We start from the raw sequence: 24,707 nt of genomic DNA, 5'->3' as shown, positions 1-24,707 counted from the left end.
ATACATGTGGCCCTTTTATACAGCACAGAGTACTAACAGATGATAAATATTTACTGCAGGAAGCCCACATTGAATCTTGGCTGGACTTCAAACGCATGTATACATGTGAAAGACTGGCCGGAGATCCTCAGGTTAAAATTTATCTGTGCTTAATTTATACACCGTACATTTGTACCTATGTTTAAGTATTATAATTTTGGATAAAATTATTGAAAATATTCCGTATTTGCATATTACAGAGTTATCTGCACTTGCAGGTAGGTATTGATTGTGACATCATGTGATTAGGAGCATAACCTCATATATTTTGGAGAAAACAATGCGAATTGCACTCTCAAAATAATGACGTAACAATCGATACCTATATACCCGCAAGGGAGCTAACTCTAATATGCAAAGACGGAATAAGATTTGCATAATACTGATTTTTGCTTATAAGTATAGGTGACACATGTACATTATGAAATGTGGTTCAGGTTAGATAAGTTCAAACGTTATCACAAGAACACAATACACAAACAAATACCTGTACATAACAAAATCAAATTATCTTAGGAGTACCTTGATCAAAATCTAGTCTAATTAAATGCCCAAAATAAAGCAGAAATCTAACCTGGGTCTCTGGACCAAATATATATATATAAATATAGATATTGATAATTAACAATTGCTATCTAATAATTTCTTTATATTAATTTCATTATTACATCAATATATACCGGGTAGGACCCTATATGGTAAATGAGAATTATAACCTACCTTATTAGTCTACCTGAGTAACAGTAGAATCTATTCCTAGAAAACCGGTTTTGACAGATAGAGTATACTCGGCCTTCTTTGATTTCACTACCCTCTTAATTAGTGTGAATTGATTTCCAGTATGTATACATCTATGTATACATCGTAATTTATAAGTATTTGTTGTGGACACGCTTCATGATTCATAGTAATAAGGTCACGTGAGTGTGAAATACGTGAGAAATTAAACTTTCAAGTACATTAAACTACATGTATACTACATCTAAACAGTCATGCTCAGCTAGCTACAGTCAGCAATTTTATATTTTTATAAAAATAAAAGTAATGAAATCATGAATTCTGAGGCAATAATCATTAAATATTTCAAAAAATCAGTCTTTCATCATCCCTAACACCTTAAAATACTTCTGATAATTTTGTTTATAATATGCTGATCTCATTTGCCCCTGAAGACAGCTTTAGACTCTTCTAGAGCAAAGACTAGAGCAGTCCATTATGAAATTTTAGGGGTGAATGAGTCAACATGTACATGATAAGTACGGCTGCTGACGTCAATGATGATACACCCTCATGTGTTGAACATGTATGCATATTGGTCGTTTTAACTTGTATTATATACATCATGGTACATATTGATGTGACTCTTTGTAACTATAATATGATAGCCAGTCATGCAAGAAAATGAAATTTCTTAATATTACATCTTGCAATTGTGACTCATGTGCTAAATAGGGGGCGAGTTCATGATAAAGTGGGTAGTTATAATTACTACAATAAGGCCAAAAAAAACATGTATGTTTCAGGTACCCCTAAACTACCTACTCTAGTTTTTACCTCCGTTCCAAGCTATTTTATCAAACTTTTTCAAAAAACTAAAATAAAAAATGTTGTATTCAAAGAAGTTGAATGTTTCGATTTTTGCATGAAGTTAAGTTACTATAATGAGGAATAAAAGACTTCTAGCAAGCCTAAAGCCTGAAAGTCATTACTTATGAAGTAATATAATGAAGTAATAAAGTTATATATAACTTATATTTTTACCACCCTATCCTCTCCTCCACCACCCTCAAAAAATCGAAACCCAACTATCGTTGGTACTCTCTTTCTTTCAGTCGTGTAACCTGAAACATGCATTTATTTTCTTTTTTTTTTGTCGTGTAACCTGAAACATGCATTTAATTTTTTGGGCCTAAACTCAGATTTGGTTTTCAAGAAGTCAGTCGGACCATCCAAAACGCTTTGTAGAAACCGGACTTTATGAACTCCATCAAAGGTTTTTGGTTTTTTTATTTAAGTATGTAATCTAAGTTATAATACTTTTCTGTGCTATGTCTAACAGAAAACAGATCTTTCCATCATTATGAATAAAACTAGCAAACTTTTCTGAATTTTTTCTACTTTGCTAGAATATACTTATAAGGATCCAAAGTAACTTGGATAAATATGAAGCAATCTCTGCAGACGTATGAACATTGATCAGATTAATCTTTTTTATGTTAATAATTAGTTTCTGCACAAACAAATATGTATACATGTAACAGTGCATTTCTCTTTGAATATCCCATGGCCATGGTCAGAATATATACTTTGAACAAAACAATATAAATAATATTCGTAAATACAGAATCTTAAATTAATTGGCAGGGGAACTTTCAAGTCTTCGTGAACTGTGATATATATATATAATGTGTTGGGGAATTTTCAAGTATTCGTGAACTGTGATATATATTTATAAATGCATGTACATGATATGTTGAGTTAATTTATATCACACATCATAAAACATTGGGAAAATCTACAGTATATATATATAGAACAGATACATTAATCAGATTAATATAACCAGATGACTAAATTCTAGAATATTCGTAAATACAGAATCATAATTGGAAGGGGAATTTTCAAGTCTTCGTGAACTGTGATATATATTTATAAATACATGTACATGATATGTTGAGTTAATTTATATCACACATCATAAAACATTGGGAAAATCTACAGTATATATATATACATGTGTAGCAGATACATTAATCAGATTAATTAAACCAGATGACAAAATTCTAGAATAAATCTATAGACAACACAAAGATATATAAAAATAAATATATCCATCAAAAAATATCAATTAATATATACTACTCATCCTGTGTGTTGATTAATATTCCTAAGTGGAAAGAAACCATGTGTAAATTAGATATGTTTCTATTCAATTCAAATATTAATTAATATATCAACTATCCAATCATTTCATTATAGATGATAATGTCAAAATATCAACATTCAAATATAGTCAAAATCACATTAAAAAATGCAAATTAAATGGTTATTCATAATCAATTTCAAATTTAAACTTGCCAATAGTGTTCTAAACAATCCAAATTTACGAGTGTGCCAACCAGCCAAAATTCAGTAATGTGCCAACCAATCAAAATTCACCAATGTACCAACCAATCAAAATTCACAATGTACCAACCAATCAAAATTTACAATAAAAAACTGTCAACCAATCCAAATTCACCAATTATAGATAACGGTAGCTAATAGTAAATCAGTGCTAGATTGATCCTTGACCATATTCATGACAACCCCTGCTCACCTATGTATACACACACACACACACATAAATGTAATATTATGATAATAAGAGAAGATAAAAAACATCCATGTTTATATACTATATAGCTATAGTCAAAGGTTGACGGATATGTGATCGATATATATATATTGCCACGGATTTACTATGATGTTTAGCTATTCAACAGCTGTTTATGGAGGTACATATATATACAGTGTATCTGTTATAATCAGCTGATCATAAGCCCGCAGGCATTGCTACATCACAATAATATTTTTCTGTATATATATACATGTACATGTTATATACCATATTCAACCAAAAAAAAACCATTTTTCCTAGGAACCCCCCCCTTACCTGGCCCCACCCCTCATTCCCTAATTATATATATATAACCCCTCCCACATTTTGAGGCATCAATATCATGTACCTCAATTTAAACATGGACTGAAAATATGAAAACTATTCTGTTTTCTTTATACATAGTTGATTTCTTTAAGTAATTGATAATTGTAACATTCGGACCAAAGTTTTGAATCGGAGCAATTTTGCTTGTAGTAGAATTGGTAGTATACACGAACATACAGTTTTTGTACGTTTTCACGTTTTAATTGGTGTCATTCGCTATAAATGTGATGTTTTCCAAATGTTATAGTCTACGTTCAATTGCATATGCAACCTTTATGGCTGAAAACATCATATTCATTGTTAATAATTGGTTTTGTAAAAGAATGAGTAAACACGTAGGTTTTGGATTGATGAGTTGACACAAATGCTACCAATATTCTACTACGAGCAAAATCGCTCCGATTCAAAACTTTGGTCAGAATGTTACAGAAAAGTACAGAGTGTTGCAACACAACTAAGGTATCGGTTTGTCTAGAATTCTGTATGGAATATGCTTGTCACTATAAAATGCCGATACAAAGAGTATTTTCCATGACTTACCTCCTTTTCTGCCAAAACTGATGGCGGCCGCCATTTTGATTCATGTAATTTATCAACTTATTCCCCACCGTGGTATTTATGGCCCCAGTTGATGAAGGTTCATTATTTACCTAAATTCTTAGTTGTAATATTTCCTAAGGGCTAATTCTAAGTTGTAATATTTCCTAAGGGCTAATTCTAAGTTGTAATATTTCCTAAGGGCTAATTCTAAGTTGTAATATTTCCTAAGGGCTAATTCTAAGTTGTAATATTTCCTAAGGGCTAATTCTAAGTTGTAATATTCCTAAGGGCTAATTCTAAGTTGTAATATTTCCTAAGGCTAATTCTAAGTTGTAATATTTCCTAAGGGCTAATTCTAAGTTGTAATATTTCCTAAGGGCTAATTCTAAGTTGTAATATTTCCTAAGGGCTAATTCTAAGTTGTAATATTTTCCTAAGGGCTAATTTCTAAGTTGTAATATTTCTAAGGCTTTCTAAGTTGTAATTTCCTAAGGGCTAATTCTAAGTTGTAATATTTCCTAAGGGCTAATTCTAAGTTGTAATATTTCCTAAGGGCTAATTCTAAGTTGTAATATTTCCTAAGGCTAATTCTAAGTTGTAATATTTCCTAAGGGCTAATTCTAAGTTGTAATATTTCCTAAGGGCTAATTCTAAGTTGTAATATTTCCTAAGGGCTAATTCTAAGTTGTAATATCTCCTAAGGGCTAATTCTAAGTTGTAATATTTCCTAAGGGCTAATTCTAAGTTGTAATATTTCCTAAGGGCTAATTCTAAGTTGTAATATTTCCTAAGGGCTAATTCTAAGTTGTAATATTTCCTAAGGGCTAATTCAAAGTTGTAATATTTCCTAAGGGCTTGCCTGAGAGGGAAATATTTACATCTGAGGATAAATGAGCTTTCATATCACATTGCCAACAGGAACAAAAATTGTTTATTATACTGAAAATAATGACTGATTTTTGTAATAATCTATTACTTTAAATTTGTGATGATTAAAAATTGTCATTTTGTGCCTCGTCCGTCATTGTTGTACAATCAATATGGGAAATAATTTGAATTCCCAGTGAAAGACTTAAAGGGAAATATACAATGTTTTATTTCCCGGCCAGAAAACATTGATCACCAGCTGTCAATCAAACTGTGTGTATACCACATGTGACCTTGCATTTTGCATATACATGCATGTATACTGTGACAAGCATTGAATATATGGGTGCAAGAACATGGTGTGGTAAAAAAATGCTTGTCCGCCGGTCAGTTCTATGGGCAAAGCATCTTCTGTACAGATCCATGCAAAGGCCTTTTGACCAAAATATATTACTAAATAATAAACTAGTAAAATGAAAACAAATTACGTCATTGTAATTCATATCAAAAATTCATTATTAGATTCCTTTGCTTCTTAATTATAACTAGACTCATAAGAAGTCTTTTTATGATTTCAGCCTATTTTACCCCATGTGACCATAGCTACATGAAGGTCAAGGTCATTCTAGATGACAATTATAGCTCTTTATCCTGGGTCGAGATTAGATCTCTAGGCCTGAGTTGTTGTTTACCAGAAAATTAAAATTTGGAGAATTATGTCCTGGTGACAGACTGTCAGACAGTAAAGGTTGATGAAGCTGTACAACAGCATAGAGCTATTACTTGCCCTTTGAAAAGGCAAAATTTCAACCATGGGCAATATTATAGGACACATGTATTTATAGAGTTACATCCCTTTGAATCTTATAGTTCCTTCCCTTTATTTCATTCCTTGTTTGTTTGAGTTTTACGGCCCATCGACAACTATAAGGTCATTTAGGGCCATTGTTTCATTCCATGTTTCTTTTTGAATAACAAGAATTAAAATGTTAAAGTGAATAGTCGGGCAAAGAAAACCAGTCTAGATGTGTTCATTGGCCTTCCAAAAGTTCTCACATATTAATACGACGGTCAAGTTCTGCTTAGTTTCCTAGTTCTGACCATTAAAGTAAAAGAAAAGTTGAAAGCATTGAAAGCGAGGCTGCGTGGAAATGTAACCACGGACATAGTGAGCCGGGAGGACGTTTTAGAATTTCCATACTTTAAATTAATTTCTTTGTACGCAGACAGATTTTGACGAGAGATTTTATTTTTCCATTTCATAAGAAATTATACTGGATACATGCATTCACACCATTTTTACCGACTTTAGCCATCCTTGCCCGACTGTTCACTTTAAGTTGCACATATGATGATCATAAATAAAAACTGACCACAAAATGGTCCTCTGTCAGGGCCGTACAGACTAACCTAATTAGTGAATGGTTTGCTTAATTTGCTCAGATGTCATTTCCTGTCATGTATTAGTGTTGTCCTCATTTTTCAGTCCCTTGGAGCGGAAAAAATTACGACGATTACATACCATGAACAGCCAGATTACATAGTCATAACAAAATGCTTCACATTACAATGATTGCACATAGCAGAATGATAACCTATGGGAAATGGCTAACACTAACATTTAAAATTTTGTATTCATACAAGCACTTCAGGGTTTCCATAAAAATGTTGCATATCCAGTTTACAAATAATATTTTATCAATTTATTTAATGCAACGTCAGGCCTGCTAATATGCACATATAAAATGCACAAGGCCTACTGATATGTACATATAAAATGCACAATTCATAACCATTATAGATATATTCTACACTCCCTATGCACTGGTAACAAGGGTGTAGTGACACATCCTCACTAGCTATACCTTAGTTCCCGGCCACACCACCCCCTTTTTATATTTGATCTTAAAGGTTTTATGGTAAATAGATAATAAATTTTATAGTTGACCCTGTTTCTTATTTCAAAGAATATCTAAGGATTTTTCAATGATACTCAAAATATGCCTGTTTTGTTCATGAAAGTGGTTTGTGGGATTAAGGGTGCTGGACTGACACAACAGCCATTCCTCTCTGGGATTGCTTGAATCCTATGTAGGGCAGTTGCCAGGTACAAGTAACTGTGATTTGGGGCCGCAGTAGCTGAGTGGTGAAGATGTCTGACATATTACCACAAGACATCCACCTTTGGCCCAAATTGGGTCACGAGTTCGAATCCCATGTGGGGCAGTTGTCAGGTACTGACCACTTGTCGGTGGTTTTTCCTCAACCAACAAATCTGGCACATCTACATCCTTACATGACCTTGGCTGATGATGTGACGTTAAACCCAATAAAGTAAGTTAACTGACCATACATGTTACATTGTAGGTTGGTGTTTTTTCTCTAGGAACTCCAGCTCTCCTAAAACTGGCACATTCTTAAATGACCCTGGCTGTTATATTAGGAAGTAAAAAAAACACACAAAAAACATAAAATGTCTAAATACAATTATTATATTTCTCAACAGTGTTCATGAACCTATTAATTACCAGATTATAAATGATTTGCGTGTACATGTCTAGATTTTGAGCAGGACCAGGTACCCTTATTTCCATCAGTCTATTCTTCAAATAAAGTTAGAGTCTATAAGCCTGAACATATAGACTGGCCACCAGACCCCAAGTTGTTTTCAGTATTTCTTAACTAGATTATCTCCCCCTAGTTAAAAACTTAGAATCAGGCATATAGTAATGGCCAAATAATCAAGCCAAATTTTAGTGATTTTTTTTCTTCAATATTCTAGAGACTTGTGGCCAATCTAGCCTGAACAGCAAAGATAGGTTTACACATCCATGTTGTTTTCTTGCAGGGGTCTACTATACACGTATATATAGCCAGTAGTTGTATCTTAGCTATAGGTGTATTAGAAGATATGTGTGCATACTATTTGTTAGGTAGTAATATCGGCCTGTGAACCTACTATAACAGCTAGTCCCTGTCAATCACGAATCCTCTTTTCCCAATACATATAGGTCTGAAGAATTCCCTTAAGAACAGAGAGTCACATTCCTTGGAAATCACACAGGGCTATTATTACCGCCCAAGGGGACAGCCTAGCATGTACAACAACTTGTTCTCTCACTATATAAACGCCTTACAAAAATGTTTACTACAAAACGGTCAATCACAATAAAAGTTTCGGTACATCCTGTCCTAGGACAATTATTTTGTTTGTAAACATAGGTGACAGTACAATGGACTTGGTATAATATTACTATTCAAGTTTTCATTGTGTCATTATGCAAATTAAGCTAAATATCAATTTGTATGATATCTCTTTGAGGTCATAATAATCAGGTTGGGGACACTCGCATATATATGCAGGATAGTCCTGCATTTGAGTAACAGTCCTGTATTTGAGGGATATTTTTCTTACACAAATGCAGGATTCTGTGAAATGAAAACTGATAAAGTTGTTTTTTAAACATAATTATCAAAAAAGGGCGTCATAATTTTTAAATGGCATCATCACTAATACAACTTTCCACAGTATTACTCAAATGGAAACAAATTTCATAATCTAAATGTTTGTAAAAGTCACAAACAAAATCACCTCTATTTTGCTTACTATTGGCCAAAAATAGAACACAGGTAAAAGTCAATCAACCATGACATTTCAATTTCCACTAAGTTTCCCTGATGGCTATACACTGTAGTCTATGGAGAGGCACCTAAATTGTCACTTTATTACAAAGTGAGATAATAGAATTCAATAGTTCATACACAAAAAAATGAAGTCTTCAATCAGTTATATGGCTATCTGAAAATTATGACGCCCTTTTTTTATAACAAATTTTTAAAACAACTTTATCCATTTTCACTCCACAGAATCTGCATTTGCGTCACAAAATTATCCCTCAAATACAGGATTATCCTGCATATACGGGAGTGTCCCCAATCTGATAATATATAGTACAGTTGGTAGTAGACTAAAGGTTACACATTGTGCACACGGTGTGAACTACGATTGTGGACACGGAGTGCACGAGGTTTAGACTACAGGTAGACACGGAGTGCACGAGGTTTTAGACTACAGGTAGACACGGAGTGCACAAGATTTTAGACTACAGGTAGACACGGAGTGCACTACGTCGTGAACACGGGTGTCCACTACAGGTGGACATCGTGTCCAGGTAAAATGTCCACTACATCCAGACCACAGACAGACTAGATGATGTGCCACAGAAATATGAGAAAATATGTATTGATTCTGCAGTCTATATGGACTTTGACAGATAGAAATAGTTATTGCGATCAGAAACATAATATTTATTGCAACATAAAAATTGCCGTTGATGACTGGAAATCATTCGTACTGTAATGTTTATTTGAATAGATACATATAAAGTAAAATGTTTCAATTATATATTATCAAACAATTTAATTTATAAATAAGGACGTTAATTATAGAATTTATAAAAGCAAATTAACTGCGTTGCAAATTAACTGCGTACGGTAAACCACATACTGGTTATGTCTCATCAAATGTCTCATCAATGGATAGTTCCCTAGTAAAAACTATTTTGCTTAGCTAGTGATAAGTAGTTTAAAGATGAAATTCTTTTTCGTACGCATAAAGTGATGAACCTTGCGTGGAGTAAGATTTTTAGTATAAGTAAATCGTCGCCAAAGAGATATTTTAATCGGCAAATTATTTTGATTAAAAAGAATATATTGATGGGCATAATAAAAGCAAGGACATATAAACATAAACAAATTAAAATCATTCATAAATGGTTTAATTATGTATGTATGGAGATTAGTTTTCTAAAACGGCAAAGGGTGCGGCGTAAATAGTTTGTTTAATACGTTATAATCATTTTGCTACATGGAACTGGCATCGCGGTTGCAAATCTTTGGGGAAAATAGAGAAATCGTCCATAGACGTTAAAAAAAAATCGGCATTTAGAAATTTTCACTTTAATTACACTCTGCAAAACCGATTGAGGAACCTGTAAAGCACTGGCCTTAAGAAAGCAAATTTACACTGGAACCTGGCGCGTTGCACAAAGCATTGGGGAAATTGAGAAAATCGACCCATTTTTTTGTTTAACGCTTAATAAAAATCGGCATACAAGAAATTATCTTTATTACACTCTGCAACCGATTGAGGAACCTGTAAGCACCTGGCTTAAGAAAGCCAAAAATTTAGTATCGGGCATTGTGGCTGCTCGTGAGCATCAACACTGTTCAAAAGGACCGATCGTTACTAAAATGTAGGGTCACATGCTGTCTGACTAACAATCAAACAGACAGAATCAAAAATAAATCCAACTTCTACCCATCTTAAACTGTAGATTCGTAGTTGTTGATTAGATTCTGAATTTGTCATAATTATTTTAATTCTAGAAACCTTGATAAATTTGACAATATCATATTGCTGACCTTCTTTTACAAACCGCGTGAAGTTATTATGATAACAATGTATACATGTATATTAAAGTGATGATCCATACATGTAGTATATTGTTCACTTGGAATTTGCCTGCTCTCGAAAGGTAGACCCCTAGGCTAGGACTTGCTCAGTTGCCATGGTCACTTGGACTTCATACTGTTCCATCAACCACACGGGTATGATAATCTAAATTACCTAACATTGGCCAGAGTGGGGCCAGGGGCCTGGGGCCTTCTTTGGGCACCCTTCAATATGTTCAGTCAAGTGTATCACAGACTAACAACACCTGTATACATGTAGTACCTTATCACAACCCCAGGAGGTCCATTTATAGCATGCTGTACTTTGGTGGCAGCCTCTCTACATACATACATTGTACTCGTCACACAAATACGTACAGTTATACAACAATGCTAGTCAATAGGGATATGTGTTTTAAAGACTGGTAGTGCATTTTAATTTATTTGTTAATGAAGCTTTATATATTAAAAATTAAAAATAATCTAAATACCAAGTGTATAGTTAACTAAAACATTTATTTCAAGATTAGTGGAATATCATATTTCATCCAATATCTTTTCATTAATTTAATTTGTTTTTACACTGGCTTTTTACATATATCAGACACCTGATTATCATGACTATGTATATAAAATACCATATTACAATGTTGAATAAGTACCTAATCTACATTAACTTTGATTATAATATATACATGTATTATTGGTAAATTCAAGGTTAATTGTGACAGACATGCATGATTTACGCATTGTACAGCTACCGTAAGCTCCACTTCACGGCTGCCTGACAATAATTGAGGTGTATTCAGCATCACTTACTATAATGTTTTGCCAGCTAGTTTTTACCCTCATACCTCATCCCAATCTACCCCCCCCCCACCTCCACCCCACCCCGGAACCTACATGTATCTAAGTATCTAATAAGAATGGTACTTATGTGTTTCAAACTCATGAACCTATATGATTTTAAACGGTAAAGTATATTTGTTTGTCTTAACAAACTTCCATAGAAAACAATTCTAAAATCACATATTATATAAAGATACTGCCCCCATTCTCATAAAGCCGTGCAAAACACAGAAGGTAACGATTCCTGCCCTCTGGCCATCTATCGATGGTCACCTTGAGGCACCTGTATAGCTGGATACTGTGGCTTACCTCTATGTTTGACAAGTTATAAATTATTGGACCATGACGCAATATACGACCAAGATAACTTGCGGGGTTGGGATCATAAACTTATTGTGTGAACCGGTAATTAAGAATCAAAACAAGCTGAATTGGGTACTTAAGCTTGTAGGTAGACACGCCAATTAGTGGAGGACGTCATATAGTTTGAAGTGGATTTAATTCTGCATGATCTTTTAAAGACGTTCAGTTTTTAATACAGAATATGTAATTAAGCTATTTTTACGTACAATACTTTTAGAACTTAAAATAGCAAGAAAAATATATATAAAGTGTATATATTTTAATGAAAGACGATCTACAAGGGTATCGCTAGACAAATCTGATTGATAGGCACCAAATCTTTTTGTTTAAAAGCTATGTGTTACCCGGTATATGATTGTATTACTGATAGCTTATTATAAAAGAAAAAGTGTCTCAAAAGCACATTAGGACTGGTTATTGCTGCAATTCAAAGTTGTTTTTAACTTGTGAAAATGCTTGATGTAAATGATATATATATATATACTTAATGAATATAAATCAATCTTTATTACTTTTGCAGTGAAAAGGTTTTATTCGTGTATACTAAAAAAAATATTGTATTATATAGTTATATATACTGTACATTAAATTGTAGATGTTGTAATTAAAAAGAAATAAACACTTAAAAATTATAATTATGTATTATTTCAAATTGAAGAACTTATTCTTCCCCGATCCCTAACTGTAACACATCCAGTAGCCTTGTCTGTCTAGGTCTCAAATACCTGGACACGATGTCCACCTGTAGTGGGATTTTGTTCACACGTAGTGCACCCGTGTCTACCTGTAGTCTAAATCTTGTGCACTCCGTGTCTACCTGTAGTCTAAATCTTGTGCACTCCGTGTCTACCTGTAGTCTAAACCTCGTGCATATGTCTACCTGTATTTTGCACTTTCTGGTCAACGTAGTGCACTCCGTGTGCAAAGGGTGTAACCTTTAGTACCAACTTTAGCCGTTGTGAAATCAGAAAATACCTATACCTATGTATGAAATTGCTGGTATATCCCTCACATACATAAATCGTGTTTTGGCATCAACAATTTAAGATAATTTAAATACAAGTATACAGTGAACCAATATTGCCAAGGTACAACCACCGCTAATGACAGTGTGTATATGTTTCTGGTACAATCCCCACCCAAATTTGTTAATGGAACAACGCACATCACTGTATATTACTGAGGCCTAAGAAACCGCTAAACAAGAAAACATTTACTAGTCTGCCGGTAGTCAATGTACATCGATTGAGCATCATAAACTTTGATAAACCCACAGAACTCAAATTACCAAGATGTTTACAATACAAATGACCCAACTTACCGTAGTTTGGACTTCGTAACGGTTTAAATGCCACCACCCGCGCTTTATTTAGAAATGACCTGTTGTGCTCGGCGTGCATAACAAGAAAATTATTGATTTTTGACGGAAAAGTTGTTCGACAGCTGCAGGTAGCAATGTACTCGGCATTTTTTATTTTCCTCATACAAGAAGACGCTAAACTATATTCTATTTTCCTCATACAAAGAGACGCTAAACTATCAAAATGGTCCAGAAATATACGAGTAAATGTATAAAAGTTTACGTACTCACCAAGTAAGCTTTGGCTGCTGTGCGTTAAGTCGGCTGTTGCTGAATGAACTGGGTTGGGCAGGGCACAAATATGTGTGTGTACGTGAGTATGCACTCATGCGTTACGAAAATAACGTTAACAATACGCCTGACCTAGTTATAGGTGGGTGTTGGCCGGAAGGCTAAGCAAAAGTATGCAATTGTTTGTCGTGAATGTCCTACAGCTTCTAGGTTTTGGTTCGAAATGATGTGTGAAATACCATACATTGCTTATTTACTTTATAGTAGAGCGAGTTCTTTTGTTATGTACGTACATGTTGCATGTGTGATTCTCCCGCCATTTTTTTCACAGGCATCGCACGGGAAGTAGACAACATGAAATTCAAGGCCTAATTTTATTTTATATTATATGTGTCTATATCATATGTATATAGAAACTACTCCACTGGCTCTTAGTAAATGTAGATAAAAGGACACTCTATATGTGTAATAAAGTATATTGTGTCGGTACACAATATATTAGATATATTAATGTGTTCATGTACATTTCTGTTATATATCTAGAGCCAAACGCCTGTGCTACAGTAATAGATACAAAACTATAGACATTTTCACAGTTGTATGATACAAAACTATATATTCGATAAAAAATAACGTCTGTATCAGATACATGTACTTACTCGAATTATTGCAGTTTACGTTATTTTGATATATATATTCTCATTCAGCGATATTAAACAGATACTTAATAGAAAGTCCCTAGTGATAGGTTTCAAATTGCATGACACTGCGTTCATCTATGTTGAAATCTTTCGCCTTTCAAGCATGCGAAGAGCGACATTGCGACAATATTATGCGTCAAGCGAAGAGCATCCCCGATACTCAAGAGGTTACTATTACTGACTGACGTTATATCCACCTATCTCATGAAAACTGGAGGCAGCTCAAGAGAAAAAAATCTGATAAATCACAGTTAAGCAGATTTCCTTTGAAGACAACAGAGAAATCAACAACCGACTTCAAAGCCACACAGCCAACCACAGTGTACAGTTAGGACTAAATTATCTGTCCGTTGCCAGTGGCGTAGCGCCCGTGCATGCTTGCATGCTCAAGCATGCAAAAATTAATTTGACTTACATTTTTGAACAGTCAGAAAAAACACAACATTGGATACACGTGACGCTGCAGAATATAAATTATGTTATGTATAAATATATATGATATGCCCAACTGTATGCCTAACATAACTTTGTGCACATTTGAAAGACTTGAAGATTGGCCATTCTGGAAATTTATTAGAATAGTCTAATATATTTCCGTTACCAAGTTGTTGAATATGTTTGAATTTTGTCGAAGACAATATTAGACTTAAACTAAAGAAGAAGACTTCTTCACCAAAATCCCTCAAGCAATTGTGGATTTTGAATCGGGAAACACTTACGAATACCAAAATAAAACAACATCGCATGAAAAGTTAGAAATATTCTAAAAACATATAATTATCTTAAAAATGATAGCAAAACAACTTAACTAAAGCAATTGCAACATGTTCTTGACCTTAGTAACGAAAAAGTGAATTGATCAATTTTGGTTCACTTCCCGCCCCGTTAAAAACGCGTGTTAATCCGTGATTTCTGGTGTCACGAAATAGTTGACTTTTATTTTTGTCGAATATGAACAGATTTTTTGATTTAGAAAAGAATTTTTGTTGTTGTAATTGTTAGAAATAGAACAGAATAAGTAGAAAAATAGGTCATTAATACAATTTTTTTTATTGAGGTGGTCGAGGACTGGTCCCTTCTTACGCAATTTCCACCATTTTGACAGTGGTCTTTGACTCGCTGTCATAAACAAACCAACACGTAAACTTAATTATAATTTTGTTTAAAATATTCTGCATAAGTTTTTCATCAGTTAAAAATAACTCAAAATTCTTCCATTACTTACTAATTTAATATTTACACCCAAATCCGTGTTTTTTTGTTCGAGCACTTGTCACGGGAGTCTAGTATGTATACAATGTATATAGTTTTGCATGGTTATCACCTAAATATTGTGACTTCCATTTAACCATTGGTATATACATGTACGTTAAAAGTTACCAAAGAAGTAAAATGGTTACTACATTGAAAAAATTTCCCGTCAGCTTCTGGGGGGCTTCGCCCCCCCCCCCCCTACCCCCTACCGGGGCTTCGCCCCTGGACCCTGAGCAGGGGGCGATAGCCCCCTGCACCCCCAGGCATGCAGGCCTATACAGACCTAGCTACGCCGCTGGTTGCCTCCAGTTTAATATGAGATAGTCGAGGGGTGAATACTGGCAAGTTCCACGACGTTTATATAGTAACCCCTGGAGTATCGAGCGAACGGAGCGACAAGAAGCCCCAATTTAGTCGCCATTTGCGATCAGCCGGTATAAGAACAAATGTTATGCGACTGTTAGTTTTGCCGTTTTCTGACAAGTCTAGATTTTCAATATTCAGGTTTTTCATCATTGCAATTTACAAATTATCATAACTATCAACTCGTTTACTCTCACTCTTACATATACAACAGTGGCGTAGGAAGATGAAACGTCATGGGGGGGCAAAGGTCCTCAATATTTTGTAACCCCCCCCCCCCCACCCCCCGCCACACCTACAGGAGGAGATTAATTCAACTCCCAACCATAAAATAGATGCTTTATGTTCATTTTTCATACATTTTATAGACAGTGGGGTCGCTAAAAGGAAATTAACGAATACGCAAATTGGCCGAAATTAGCGTGTGAGCGTCGAAGGCGGGAGATTTTGGTGTTTTCCTAGGGTCTGACGGTGACCCCCGGGATTAGTTTTATGTATTTTGATGATTTTGCGATCGCCCGACAGCGCGAGATTTTGGTGTTTGGGGGGTCCGGGGGTCTCCCCCGGGAAAAAATTACGATTTAGAATGGCTTAGATGATTTTTACGATGCATTTTGATGAATTTGCGAGCGCCCCAAAGGCGTGAGAATTTGGTGTTAGGGGGGTCCGGGGGTGTCCCCCGGGAAAAAAATTACGATTTAGAATGGCTTAGATGATTTTTACGATGCATTTTGATGAATTTGCGAGCGCCCAAAGGCGCGAGAATTTGGTGTTAGTGGGGTCCGGGGGTCTCCCCCGGAGAAAAAAAAATACGATTTAGAATGGCTGAGATGAGTTTTACGATAAAGTTTAATGATTATAAAGCGTTCTTAACATGGTAATTTTTCGATTTAAAGCTACCTGCATTTAGAAATGATAATTGTGTCGTCATAATATTATGCAACCCTACTCGATCTGAATATACCGGCTTCACACCATCGGCACATTGTTGTGTAACATAAAAAAAATGAATTAATTGTCTCGCTAAGACATATAAACAAATTGATCTTTTAAGAGACATTTTTTAAATAGCACATAGAATCCCTTGATGGACATTTTTAGTCTAGTTTGTGTGTATTGAATTTTCACTATTTAAGGTTTGACATTATGTGCTTGAACGTTTTAGGAAATGCGCCGTGCAGCGGAAAATTTTCTAGAATGAAGTACGAAAAATGTGTAGGAGGACCCTTTTTTCTTTCAAATAAGCATTTTTAGAAAATTTCAGTCGGCGAAAATGGGGGGGGGGCAAAAAGACATAGACATGTTTGCCCCCCCCCCCCCGTCCTAGGGAACCGGGGGGGGGGGGGGCAGTTGCCCCCCCCCCCCCCGCTTCCTAAGCCCCTGTACAAGAAATTCACTTACCCATCTGATTCACACAATAGGTATTACAATAACAAGCAGTACCATATACCCATTTGTACAAACTCATGCATGCGTCACCATTTATTTATACCAGATTTATATACACACAAATTATTTAAGTTATACAATTGACGCAGTCACTGCAAAACAGTAGTTTTATTCCATACGGAGTAGAAAGTATAGAAAAAGAGCACACACCCATATTCCAAGTACTCATACACCTACTTTCATACACCTACAAGATGCTTTGGTATATAAATTGTATTCATGTAAATCTATATAAAAAAGGACCAAGAAAAATGCCATGATGAGAATGTTCAGTAAATTGCAATGTTTTGGAAGAAAGAGAAATAAGATAAAGATCAAAGAAATTTAAGAAAATAAAATAGGAAAAAAGGTAGAGAGGTTAGAAGAAGGGAAAGATAGCTGAAGACAAGATGGTAGCGACGAGAAACAATAAATGGAAACTGAAGAACAGATATCAATATCTAGTATACATACTTCGGCTTTTGTGGAGGGCTTTATAAAGAAATTGAATTATGAATAAATAAAACTGGTAGCATAAACAAAGGGGCATAACTGCTATAAAGAAAAAATATGTGGTAAAAGAAAAAAATATAACTATAAAAGGCAAATTTTTAAAATACATGTATCACAAATTAATAGTGAATCCCATTTTTTCCATTCTTTATCAAATTTACTCTTATTATTTTCGTCCTTACCATAGGCAATATATTTTTGAATTGTATAGTTGTCTTTTATTAAGTTTACAAGATCATTTTTATTCAATGAATTGTGTAAACATCTTGTTCTGTAAATATACTGTTTGATGATTATGATTATTTCATTATCTACTCTGTTACTGGGAAGAAAGTTACGCGATGAAGTAGGTCAAAATGAAAAGATTGTTTGTTTACTGAAAAGGGGATTAAAAGGGCTTCCAATAGTGTATCAAGACTACATAATAATTTTTGCACTTCTTCACACTCCCATAAAATATGAGTTATTGATTCTGGTTCAGAGTTACAAAATGTACAAAGAGGGGAGACAACTAATCCAATTTTGGATAAAAATGAGTTAGTTGTAAGAATATGATGATTTACTTTATATTGGAACCACTGAAGCTTTGAATTAGTTGTTATACAAAAGGGAAATTGATATATTTTACACCAGGTCATTTTGTCTATGTTGTCAGATGTAGCATTCCACTTTCTGGTGCCGGATGGTATTATATCAGATTTAATAAAAAAAATTGTAGAAAATTTTTGAACCCTTATTATCCCTAAGAAAAATCTGTAAATTGAGAGGTATGTAGGGATAAAAACGTCCTGTATGTGTGTATTGCATGACGCAATACAAGTTTTGACCGCTGCGACAAGACCTTGATACTGTAGAAAATTTGTGTTAACTCGATATATTCTAATAAATTTCTCAAATGTGTAAATCAATAATTTGTCACTCTCGTTTATTATGTCATTTATAACAAAAATGCTTGTCTGGTTATAATGTTTATAATAGACAGATCTCCCTCCTACCTTGATTTTACTATTATACCAAATAGGAGCTTTCAAAATGTTTTTTCTCCAGAACATTCTCAAGGTATTTTGAATTTAATAAATACCAAGATTTGAATACGTCAATCCAGAATTTATTTTTAGATTTATCTATACATATCTTAATATATTCCGAGCCACAATGTGCAAGAAGATCTGTGTCAATATAAGTTTTCAGTAAAATCTGCCATTTCTCATTACTCTGATAAATTCTTCTGATCCATGTAAGTTTAAGTGAGTTTATGAAAGCAACAAGATTGATCATCTTCAAACCACAATCAACATAATTTTGAGTAAGTATCTCCCTCTCCCTCTTTATTTCATCTGGCTTTCCAGCCCACAGGTAATCAAATAGAATCGAATTAAGTTTGTTTATGAATTTAGTATCTGGATTAGGCAATGAGATGAAAAGGTGATTAAATTAAGAAACAAGCAATGATTTGATAATGTTAATCTTTCCAATAGGTGTTAATGATCTTCTATTCCAAATCTTAATTAAAGATTTTAGTTTTGTAAGTTTTTTGTCATAGTTCAATTTTGGTATTTCGTGAAGATTTAGACTAAATTCGATTCCCAACAAGGTAAATTTGTCTTTACCCCATTGTAAATTAAGCTCTGGTAAATAACTATTTTCACTATACTTTTTGCTACCAATCCAAATGACCTGAGTTTTATCAATGTTCATTTTCAAACCTGAAATATCTGCAAAATTGCTTAATTCTTTTACCGATTCCCTAAGTGACTGCTCAGAACCATCAAGTATCAGTGATGTGTCATCCGCGATAATAGAATGGGGCAGTTTTCAATATTGATACCTATTATATCTCTATTACTTCTTATTTTTATAGCCAAGACTTCTGCACAAAGAATAAACAGATATGGTGCAATAGGGTTCCCCTGCCGGCAGCCCCTTCTGATATCGGAAAAAAGATGAAATATTCCCCCCTGATTTATAGCTCAATGAACATTATTATGCAAAGTTTTGAACCAGTTTACAATACTATTAACAAAACCAAACAAATGCAGAACCTTTTCGATAAATAGCCAGGACACTGAGTCAAATGCCTTTTCAAAGTCAATCATCAGGAGCATGCCGGGTATATTGTGTTCCTCTGTATAGTGCATAATGTCATATATAAGTCTAGTATTAACCCCTATATAGCGACCCGATAGAAATCCAGTTTGGTCATCATTTATTAATTTATGAAGAACAGTTTTTATCCTATTAGCTATAGTTCCTGATGCAATTTTGTAAGAAATATTTAATAACGAGATTGGTCTCCAGTTTTTAATGAAATGCCTAGGTTTATCTGGTTTAGGAATACATGTTATTATACCCTGTCTCTGTGTTATTGAAAGTTGTCCCATATTGTAACCAAAATTAATAGATCTTACTATAAACTCTCCCAATTTTCCCCAAAAAACATTTAAAAAAACTCTGTAGTAAATCCATCCGACACGGGGCTTTTATTGTTTTTCATTAGCTTTAGAGTTTTTCCTGCCTCTTCATGGGTAATTTCTCCTTCTAAACAGTAAAACTCTTCCTGAGATAGTTTTGGAATATCATTATTATTAAGATAACCAGACAAATTCAAATGCTGTATATTGTTGTCAGTATTGTTTGAGACAACATAGAGATTTTTATAGAAAGAGCAGACTTCTTCTAATATATCTTCCTGTTTTGTTATCATGATGTTATTGTCATTTTGTAATTTTGGGATTATTTTTGAGATATAGTTTCGATTTTCTAAATTAAAAAAATATCTAGTAGTCTTCTCTCCTTCTTCCGCCCATCTTGCCCTTGATCTAATAATACTCCCTTTAATCTTATATGATCTTATCTTCTTTAACTCTTCTTTTTTTCTATTAATTACTCCTATTTTTTTAACTTTTGAATAAGAACGGAATTCGGTTATCTTGGAGTAGAGTTGGAACTGTGTTATATTAGTTTCGGAATTTCATCAAATGGCAATGCTACTATATTGTAGAAATATTTGCATAGTACAAAACATTTATTGATTTTTTTGTACGTTAATACGAGAATTGTTAACCTTCGAAAGGTGATATTCCCTTCGGTGTCCTGTCTCGAGAAATATTACCTTTGGAAGGTTAACAATTCCTCGTGTCAACCTACACAAAAAGTCAATGATTGTATTATAACACATTACCTGTGCGACAGAACTCACTCTAAGTTTTAATCTCTTTGGAAATTATATGATATTTGAGTAAACTTAAATTAGTCATGGCATCTAAGAGTTCAACATATAAAAATCTGCAAGACTTCATTTAAAGGCCCACTTCCTCTCCGTCGCAAAATATTATAAGACTCTTTCATATGTGGATATGAAGGATAGGGATATTCTATCCGAGGGTCACAAAATGTAGTAAAACGCGAGGCTTGCCGAGGGTTTTGCTACATTTTGTGATTCCGAGGGTAGAATATCCATATCCTTCATATCCACTTATGAAAGAGTATTTTTCTGGCATACCTCGATGTTTTATTGCAATTTTACAGCTATAATATCCCGCCGTTTTGAAATAAATTAGGAGAAATCGAAGACTGGAAGTCGATTTTCCATACATGAAAATTTACGTGATACTTTCATAACAAATTCCGTTGTTTGCATCTTTCATAGTAAAACCAGTCATATTCGTGAAAAAAAGTTAAAATTTTACCGAGGAAATAGAGATTTTGTTGACGCCGTGACATCACAAGGCTTTATTGCATGAGTAGCCATGCAATACAGCCTCAGGCGACATGAGTGTATTGCCCTGGACCAGCCAGTATTACACCCGTAGGTATGAAAGAAAAAGGTTTCTTGAAAAACATTAATAACATCAGAAAATATATACCGATGGCCTAAGATGAGCTTACACCAATCATATGCAAGATTTCCTCCGCAATATATGATTACAGTGGAGAGTCATTTCGCTGTTTTGCCATCTGGCGCAGTGATAGTAACTTTAAAGTGAATAGTCGGGCAAAGAAAACCAGTCTTAATGCGTTCATTGGCCTTCCAAAAGTTGTCACATATAAATACGACGGTCAAGTTCTGCTTAGTTTCCCAGTTCTGACCATTAAAGTAAAGAAAAGTTGAAAGCATTGAAAGCGAGGCTGTGTGGAAATGTAACCACGGACATAGTGAGCCGGGAGGACGTTTTAGAATTCCCATACTTTAAATTAATTTCTTAGTACGCAGACAGATTTTGACGAGAGATTTTTATTTTTCCATTTAATAAGAAATTATACTGGATACATTCACACCATTTTTACCGACTTTAGCCATCCTTGCCCGACTGTTCACTTTAAGACGACGGCGAGAAACATAAGACGACCCGCGTTATGAGAATTAACATTTTATTTATTTTAATCAATTCGTTCAGAAGGTGATGATACGTGTAGTAGATTAAGTTAATAACTTTTGCGACTCTACAAAAGTATCGAACTCATTTTACATTCCCATTTAAAAATCAAAAGCCGTTTCGAGAAGGTATTGGGCCTTTTATTTATTACGAATAAAGACGGATATTTCACGAATAAAAGCGAATACGATAAGGGATGCACTCCCATGTGGGGTACAATTGGAAATGCGAATATGTAATAAAAAAAACAACGAATATATAACACTTATGTTGAGGAAAAAGATCCGGAGTATTGCGATTCTTACGGGAATATTACGAATCTATCGATAATGCTTTGCGCAGATATAGCGGAAAGAACGGTTGTATTGCGCATGTTGGGCATCTGAATTGCGGTGGTAAAAGAAGCGCGCTCGGGCCTTTCGGTATCGCTTTTCACAACAACACGACTGCAACAAAGATGGGCAAGCTGCATCTTCCACCCTACCTCCTCCAGATACAAAGAAGGTCCAGTTTGTTTCAAACTCAAATCAAAGCCGACAACTTTTTTTCTCCCACTTAGAAACAATTTCATGACTTGAACAACTGAGGGGACAGAACCCAGAGCATATCTCACATGAGTGAGCATTAGACTTCTCTGTAGGTCAAAAATGAGGGGGGGGGGCAAGGGAGACGTTAGGAAGAAAAATAATATCCTAAATTTAGTCGCTTTTTACGACCAGAAAATAATAAAATCTGTAGTTAAGCCGCCTTTCACGATCACCATGAGATACATGTAGGCATCTGAGATTGAAAATGACATATTTTCTATTGTTGTTAAAAATCGAAAAGACATTTTTTTTCGTTGTCATGTTTTATTAATGCTCCACCTGAATAACAATTGAATTTTTTATTGAAATGCGGACATATTCCTTTGACATGCCTGTCCCGTTTTTTGTCATATCTTACTAACAATGGGCAAACTGCTCGTCCCGTTGCCTTTATGGCAAGCGTTTGATTACGACGAGAGAATAAACTACCAGTTTAATAGACTATGATATGTCATGTCAGAGGATAAAACCCAAAACATTCTTCACTGGCCATGACTGGGCGCTCAATTTAAGACCATAATTGAACCATTCTGGCCCCGATTTCTCGAAACAAAAGTGCAGACTTAAGTCTAAACTTAAGTTTTTCTCCTTATGTAACTTATTTGAAAACTTTAGACTTAAGTCAGTTTGGGACTTAATTCTAAAGTTCGAGAAATCGGGGCCAGGTCAAGGAAGATTCAATAATTCGGAAAAAGAAAATATTTCAAATATAGTCATACAATAGCTGGTTGGTTGGTTGATCTCAATGTCCCACAACACCAGATACCAAACAGCACACTCCTCCGGTTACATTATACTGAGATCATGCCATGTTGGAAGCAGGTACGATTGTTACAGACTACATTGTACCTGCAGGCCAGTTGATGTGAAAGAGCAAGTTGCTGTCTTTCCAAAAAAGGACAAAAATGCCTGGACGTGCCAAAGTTTGTAAGTTGGAAAAACACTTGTTCCATAAAATTAATACCGAAATTATAAACTATGAACCATACAAAAGTATTGCTTTATATGTTGTCCACAGTATATACTTTAGTGTTTCAATTTTTGTGTTTTTTTTTTTTGATAAGTTGGTCCCGTTGTTCATTTGATGTGAAAAAGAAAACATAAACAATACTAACCATTCTCAAATTATATTTTAATTAAAATATTTTCATATTAATCTTTGCAATATTTGATTTGTTATGAAATTGGTTTTTATGCAAACTGTATATATGCCATGGAAATACAGATTTATTGTTTTCTCTCATACCTGTACGTGTAATACTGGCTGGTCTAGGGAAATACACTAATGTTGCGTTAATCTGTATTACACGGCTTCCAATACAACAAAGCTTCGTCACTATTTCCTCGGTTCAATTTTAACATTTTTTAGAAACTAAGCTGGATAAACTTTAAAAGATACAAACAACGGAATTAGCGTTGAAAATATCACGCAAGTTTCATGTATGGAAAGTTGAGTTGCAGTCGCTTTTTCGAATTTATTTCAAAATGGCAGAAAATAATAGTAACAAAACTGCAATTAAACGTCGAGGTATGAGAGAAAAATACTCTTTTTCATATGTGGATATGAAGGATAGGGATATTCTACCTTCGGGATCACAAAATGTTGTGAGTAAGCCTAGGGTTTTACAACATTTTGTGACCCTCAGGTAGAACATCCCTATCCTTTTCATATCTACATATGAAAGAGTTTTATAATCTTTACTGATCTCCTTTCATCTACAATTGTTATTATGAAATGAGAATTATAAAGGCTTTTAACAAAAATGTATTATGTATTATTTAAAATGTTAATAAGTGTTACCTTAGTAATTATAAAGGTGTTTTTCTAAAACTACACAAGAACATTCTACTTCAAAGCGAAAAAGGCACAATTCTAAAATGGCCGCCAAACGGCCACTTCTTAAAATCCCCATATAAAAAAAATCTACTAAAAATAGAAATATAATTTTTTGACAATATTTGAAACTGGCAACTTGCTACAGATATTGATAAATTGTATTTGAAAATATCATTAATTTCTTTGATCTTTGTCGAAACGAGACTTCAACGAGAGTAAAATCTCAGAAGAATACATCC

At 34.3% G+C, this 24,707-nt stretch overlaps 1 protein-coding gene across 5 annotated transcripts in view; it reads right to left on the bottom strand.

Moving 5' to 3' along the window:
- The window catches only part of LOC138308397 (CD151 antigen-like), a 35,734-nt gene extending 22,174 nt beyond the window's left edge, over window positions 1–13,560 (bottom strand). For 4 of the 5 annotated variants that reach the window (XM_069249367.1, XM_069249366.1, XM_069249368.1 and 1 more), the window contains exon 1: window positions 13,410–13,560. The gene's annotated coding sequence lies outside the window, so the exon portion shown is untranslated. The remainder of the gene's footprint in view (window positions 1–13,409) is intronic. The other variant, XM_069249365.1, reaches the window with a different exon arrangement.
- Window positions 13,561–24,707: the final 11,147 nt, after the last annotated feature.

This window comes from Argopecten irradians, chromosome 15 (genome assembly GCF_041381155.1).
Source record: "Argopecten irradians isolate NY chromosome 15, Ai_NY, whole genome shotgun sequence".
Classification (NCBI taxonomy): Eukaryota; Metazoa; Mollusca; class Bivalvia; order Pectinida; family Pectinidae; genus Argopecten; species Argopecten irradians.
This window is presented reverse-complemented; position numbering and strand designations above follow the sequence as displayed.